Source organism: Macaca nemestrina, chromosome 3, assembly GCF_043159975.1.
Source record: "Macaca nemestrina isolate mMacNem1 chromosome 3, mMacNem.hap1, whole genome shotgun sequence".
Lineage (NCBI taxonomy): Eukaryota > Metazoa > Chordata > Mammalia > Primates > Cercopithecidae > Macaca > Macaca nemestrina.
This window is the reverse complement of record NC_092127.1, coordinates 191,500,115-191,506,519: the sequence shown is the minus strand read 5'-3', so window position 1 is coordinate 191,506,519 and position 6,405 is coordinate 191,500,115. Positions and strand designations below refer to the sequence as shown.

Genomic DNA, 6,405 nt, shown 5'->3' with positions numbered 1-6,405 from the left:
TAATTCTGTAATTGAAAGGGAAAGTTTATATGGATGTATTGATTTGTCAGAAAGGTGCAGTAAGGATTGTATGTTTCAATGCCTATACATCTTACAGAAAATAAAAACAATAATAAAGTGGGGATGGGAAAGGGAGTTGAAGTAGAAACTAAACAGAAATGAGACATAATTAGTAGATGTTCAGGCGGTGCATCAGCCTATTATACTATTTTGGTTACTGTGTATAAGTTAAAAATATTCTCTAATAAAACACTTGTATAAAAAGACAAACCATCTATAACATTGGCTCTTGGCTGGGGGTGGTGGCTCACACCTGTAATCCCAGCACTTTGGGAAGCTGAGGCAGGTGGATCACCTGAGGTCAGGAGTTCATGACTAGCCTGGCCAATATGGTGAAACCCCGTCTTTACTAAAAATACAAAAAAAAATTTAGCTGGGCAGGGTGGCAAGTGCTTGTAATCCCAGCTACTTGGGAGGCTGAGGCAGGAGAATCGCTTGAACCTGGGAGGCAGAGGTTGCAGTGAGCCAAGATTGCGCCACTGCACTCCAGCCCAGGTGACAGTGCAAGTCTCCATCTCAAAAAAAAAAAAAAAAAAATTTAGCTCTTAAGATTGTGGTTACATTTGGGAAGGAGGAGGAAAAGAGAAGAGGAAGTAGTTTGTGGGCAAAAACAAGGGTAGTTCTATAGTTACATAAATGTATTAGCTTTGTTGAGCTAATTTATTGAGCATTACATTAATACTCTATTGTAGATGTATTTCTGTATGCATGTTATACATCAATAAAAATTGAAATATTACATATTTAATCCTAAATTAATATTTCAGAATAATAGCAATGTTTTTGAAATGGAGTCTCGCTCTATTTCATTTTGTATTTTTTCAGTTGAGACAGGGTTCCACTGCGTTAGCCAGGATGGTCTCGATCTCCTGAACTTGTGATCCGCCTGCCTCGGCCTCCCAAAGTGCTGGTATTACAGACGTGAGCCACTGCGCCCGGCCAGCCTTTCATTTTTTACCTCATTTGTGTAAGTAGCATGGTTTTAGTTTTGGGGAAAGCATTTTCTTGCAGCAAAGTCCTTCCTCCACAATAATACTCACCACAGCCAGGCCATCTAGCACCGTGGGCTTAGTGTGTGTGGAATTGGTTTAAATCAGGAGCAAAACAAGTAGTAGAAGTGAGTTTTGCAAAGGATAGAATGTAGATAATACAGGTAGGACTGAAAAGCCACAACTCAACAGCAAACACTTTTTACATTAATTTGAGAAATATTTTCGACTGGTCCTCTGAAAGATGTTGGTTTACAGCAGACATTTGGGAGTTTGGTTGCATATTGTAATCACCTGGAGAGCCTAAAGTCACCATTGTCTGGGTCTCACTCTAAAGATTCTGGCTTAATTGGCTGGGCACGGTGGCTCACGCCTGTAGTCCCAGCACTTTGGGAGGCCGAGGCGGGCAAATAATGAGGTCAAGAGATCCAGACCATCCTGGCCAACATGGTGAAACCCTGTCTCTACTAAAAATACAAAAACTAGCAGGGCGTGGTGGTGCGTGCCTGTAGTCCCAGCTACTTGGTAACCTGAGGCAGCAGAATGGTTTCAACCTGGCAGGTGGAGGTTGCAATGAGCTGAGATCGTGCCACTGCACTCCAGCCTGGCAACAGAGCAAGACTGAAAAAAAAAAAAAATACTCTGGCTTAATTATTCCCTTGCAACTTAGATTTGAGAACTTTAAATACCACCACCACATGCACAGCAGGCTACTCTAATATGCATCCAAGGGTGAGAAGCATTCAGGGTGAGGAGCCACCACCCACACGCACAGCAGGCTATTCTAATATGCATCCAAGGGTGAGAAGCATTGATTCAGGGTGAAGAATGCATTGGTTGCGTGTGATTTCTTTTTTCTTTTTTTTGAGACAGACTTTCACTCTGTCGACCAGGCTGCAGTGCAGTGGCACGATCTCGGCTCCCTGCAAGCTCCACCTCCCAGGTTCACGCCATTCTCCTGCCTCAGCCTCCCGAGTAGCTGGGACTACAAGCATCCACCACCACTCCCAGCTAATTTTCTGTATCTTTAGTAGTGACCGGGTTTCACCGTGTTAGCCTGGATGGTCTTGATCTCCTGACCTCATGATCTGCCTGCCTCGCTCTCCCAAAGTGCTGGGATTACAGGCGTGAGCCACTGTGCCCAGCCTTGGTTGCATGTGATTTCTGTGTGTGCTCATGGCATTTGCCCTATAGCTGCTCCTAAATGTGGGGTCTTATAAAACATGTTGGCCCTTTGAAGCATACTCTGCTGGTTTGCTAAATTGCAGAGGGAAAAAATATCAGCAGCCCTATTGCTATGTCACTTTCCTGCAGAGCAAAAGTTGTCTCAAAAACAGTAATTTGACTTAGTCTATATTAAAAATCATAGTCAACAAATACAAAAAATACAAAGAGTTTGCAGATATGATGAGTGCATTATAGGTGTTTTCAAATTTCTCCTATGATAAATTAAAAATGTAATGGGCATTAATTTCCTAAACCCAATGCTCAGCAATTTTCTCAAATTGTTTCCAGTTTTTCCAAGAGACTTCAGAACCATTCCCTGGAGTGAATTATTTCCAATGATGAAGAGTAATGGATGGATGGGATGAGATTCTCAAAACAAAAATCTTGCTTCTACTTCAGAAGTGTCACTCTTCAGCCCCTTGAAGGACCAGGAAACCTAGCTGAGTAGTGTGGTCTATGGAGGTGCATGGGCTTCAGAGTCAGGCCAACGCTGATCCTGAGTACCAGCCAGCTGCTTAGTAACTGTGGGATAGTTATATAAGATACATCTGCAAGAAAAGTAACGATAAAATTGATTGCAAAAACAGCAATTTAAAAAATTTCTTATTGTATTCATGTCCTTGGAAATGGCTTTTATACTCATTCCTATCCAGAGACAGATTCTGTTTCCCAAACCTTGGATCTCTCTTGACTTATTTGCACGGGCACAGTGTGCCAGTTTTGGGCCCAGGTTTAAAAGGTCTTAAATGCTTCTGTTATCTTTTTCAGAATTCTTCCATCTCTATGACAACAAGCCCATTTTAGCTTTCTGGAGGATAAAATAGCATGCTGGGAAAAGCCAAAGAGCCTCAGTTTATAGACAGCTCACTCCCAGAAGCAGAGCCACCTAATTCACCAGCAGCTGAACACTCACACCTGAAGGAGCCAAACTGAGCCCAGAAGAATGGTCCAGCTGAGCCCAGTCTAAATTTCTAACCAGTTCAATCATGAGCTAGTATATTTTGGGATTGTCTATTATGCAGTTATAACTTAGTAATATATACACCCATTAAAGAGAGGATCCCAGGACACATTGATTACCAATAACCTGCAAATGCTTGGCACCCTGTAAGTATTGATTTTCTTTTTTCCTTTATTTAAAGTTAAATTTGTTGTAAGATGGTATTTACTTACACAGAAGTGAGGCAGGAGAATAGGGTCTGGAGGCAGGGAACTTAAGGCCAATTCGTGCTGACTTCCTAAAAGTAAAAACACCAAGGTCTGGGAGCAGGGAACCTAAGGCCAATTAACGTGAACTTCCTACATGTAAACCAAAAGGAGAAACCTCATCTACACTCGAGTAGCAAAGTATCAAAGGTGACTGTGGCTACAACCCTCCCCCTTGCACCAGTTCTCTGATAGAAAAGAAGAGTGCCTTGGAGTGGCTGAGGGCCAAGCACAGGCCATGCCTTCATCTGCATGGGGTACCAATTCACCTCAGCCTTTGATTAGCCACGGACCAAATCCTACATCCAAATAATGGGGTAGCTGATAGGAACCACAAAAGGAGTACTTGAAACCCAGAAAACATTGTAACTGGGTCCTTGAGCTGCTTGCTGGGGCCCACACCCACCCTGAGGAGTGATTTCTCCCTCTAATAAATTCTTGCTTTTGCTGCTTCCTTCCTGTTTTTCATTCCTTTGTGCTTTTTGTTCAATTATTTGTTCAAAATGTCAAGGACCTGGACAGCTCACACTCATGGCCTTCCTTCTGGGAACAGAAGTGCAGGTAGTTGTGGATGCATGTGATTGGTGCTTAAACTCACACAGTGCCCCACACCACAGGACAAAAACACACAGTTACAGCCTGACAATTAGGTCCAAAGATAAAAAGCAAAACAAGAAGTTCACCTTTAATCTATTCCTTCCACATCTAAACTCTGGAGGGCAAGGCTGTGAAGACATCTGAAGACATGGTGCTCTCTCTTCCTGTGGACCCATCATTCCTTGTTTCCTGTCTGATATTTAAAGGAAGAGGAAACCGGGCACACTGGCTCAAGCCTGTGATCCCAGCATTTTGGGAGGCCGAGGCAGGGGGATCACAAGGTCAAGAGATTGAGACCATCCTGGCCAACATTGTGAAACCGCATCTCTACTGAAAATACAAAAATTAGCTGGGTGTGGTGGCACACACCCATAATCCCAGCTACTCAGGAGGCTGAGGCAGGAGAATCACTTGAACCCAGGAGGTGGATGTTGCAGTGAGCCAAGATCGTGCCACTGCATTCCAGCCTGGTAACAGAGCAATACTCCACCTCAAAATAAATAAATAAAATAAAAGGAAGAGGAACCCCTGAGAGAGGAAGCAGTCAGAGGCTGGTTAGGAAGATAGGGAGGGAGGGTTTCAGGAGAGGAAAAACACCCAAGGGACCACACCTGCACCATCCCAGTCACTAGCCAGAAGAAATGTGACTAAGAACTTCCTCTTATGCCAGGATGTTGATCAGAAGGGACGCTCCCAACTTAAGCCCAGGTGTAATAAATCAACCTAAATGTCATTAACTTGGCCCAGCTCCTTATAATGTTACTGACCTAAGTACTTTGGTTTTAGCTTCACACTTTCCACCGCTGTGGGTTTTCCTTGGGCACTCATGGGTGATAACCAAGATGGAGTCACTGTGGTCAACCCCACACATGCTCAGATGCAACACCCTTAGGGGGAAAATTTACCCCTTCCATTTGGGCAGAACCCACAGAAGACTTCCTTGTTCTTAACACATAAAAGACCCAGAACTCAGCCCCATTTCTGGCAACCTGCTTTCATGTCCCCTCTTGCTGCTGAGAGGTTTCCTTCTGCTCAAAAAATCTTACTCTGCTTTACTGACTCTCTGGTGTCTGTATGTCTTATTTTTCCTGGTCATGGGAAGAGAGCCCAGGCCTGGCTGAACTGAGGAGATCATCACTCCGGCACCAAACAGCAACTGGGAGACCGTGGTCTTCACGTGGACAATCTCAGCTTGCAGCCCAGGCTCTCTCTGGGGGCACTGTCCCACCCACCCTTGAGCCTGAGGAGAAAAGTTGGTAGAGAGACTGTTCCCTCACTTCCAGCAGAAGAGAGGTGTTCAGGCCCTCACTTCCCTGAGGTCAGAGCCCTCATGGCTGCATTCAATGTGGCAGCCACCTGCCATATGTAGCTACTGGGTAGGAATGTAGCTGGTTTGAAGTAAAACGTGCTGCAAACATAAAATACACAGTGAGTTTAGAAGAATCAGATCAGAAATATACCTTATTTCTAATTATATATTGATCACATATTAAAACAATAATATTTTGGGTTTTTAAAGTTAATTTTGTTTATTTATTAAGACAGAGTCTTGCTCTGTCGCCAGGCTGGAGTGCAGCAGTGTGACCTCGGCTCATTGCAACCTCTGCCTCCGGGATTCAAGCAATTTTCCTGCCTCAGCCTCCCAAGTAGCTGGGACTATGGGCCCACGCCACCATGTCTGGCTAATTTTTGGGATTTTAGTAGAGATGAGGTTTTACCATGTTGGCCAGGATGGTTTCGATCTCCTGACCTCGTGATCCACCCACCTCAACCTCCCAAAGTGCTGGGATTACAAGCGTGAGACACTGTGCCCAGCCAATATTTTGGATACAATAGGTTAAAATTATCACAAACAGCCAGGCGCGGTGGCTCACGCCTGTAATCCCAGCACTTTGGGAGGTTGAGGTGGGTGGATCACGAGGTCAGGAGATCGAAACCATCCTGGCCAACACGGTGAAACCCCGTCTCTACTAAAAATACAAAAAATTAGCCAGGCATGGTGGCGGGCGCCTGTAGTCCAGCTACTCAGGAGGCTGAGGCAGGAGAATGGCGTGAACCCAGGAGGCATAGCTTGCAGTGAGCCGAGATTGCACCACTGCACTCCAGCCTGGGCGACAGAGTGAGACTCCATCTCAAACAAAAATAAAAATAGGCCGGGCGCGGTGGCTCAAGCCTGTAATCCCAGCACTTTGGGAGGCCGAGACGGGCGGATCACGAGGTCAGGAGATCGAGACCATCCTGGCTAATATGGTGAAACCCCGTCTCTACTAAAAAAAATACAAAAAACTAGCCGGGCGAGGTGGTGGGCGCCTGTAGTCCCAGCTAT

General features: G+C 44.9%; 1 long non-coding RNA gene across 1 annotated transcript; it reads right to left on the bottom strand.

The window, feature by feature from the left end:
- Positions 1-1,679: 1,679 nt before the first annotated feature.
- Positions 1,680-5,837, bottom strand: LOC105483807 (uncharacterized). Its single transcript, XR_988592.3, has 3 exons — positions 4,166-5,837; positions 3,450-3,514; positions 1,680-2,824 (listed from the first exon to the last, which is right to left on the bottom strand). It is a non-coding gene; the product is annotated as an uncharacterized lncRNA (long non-coding RNA).
- Between the last annotated feature and the right edge of the window lie 568 nt (positions 5,838-6,405).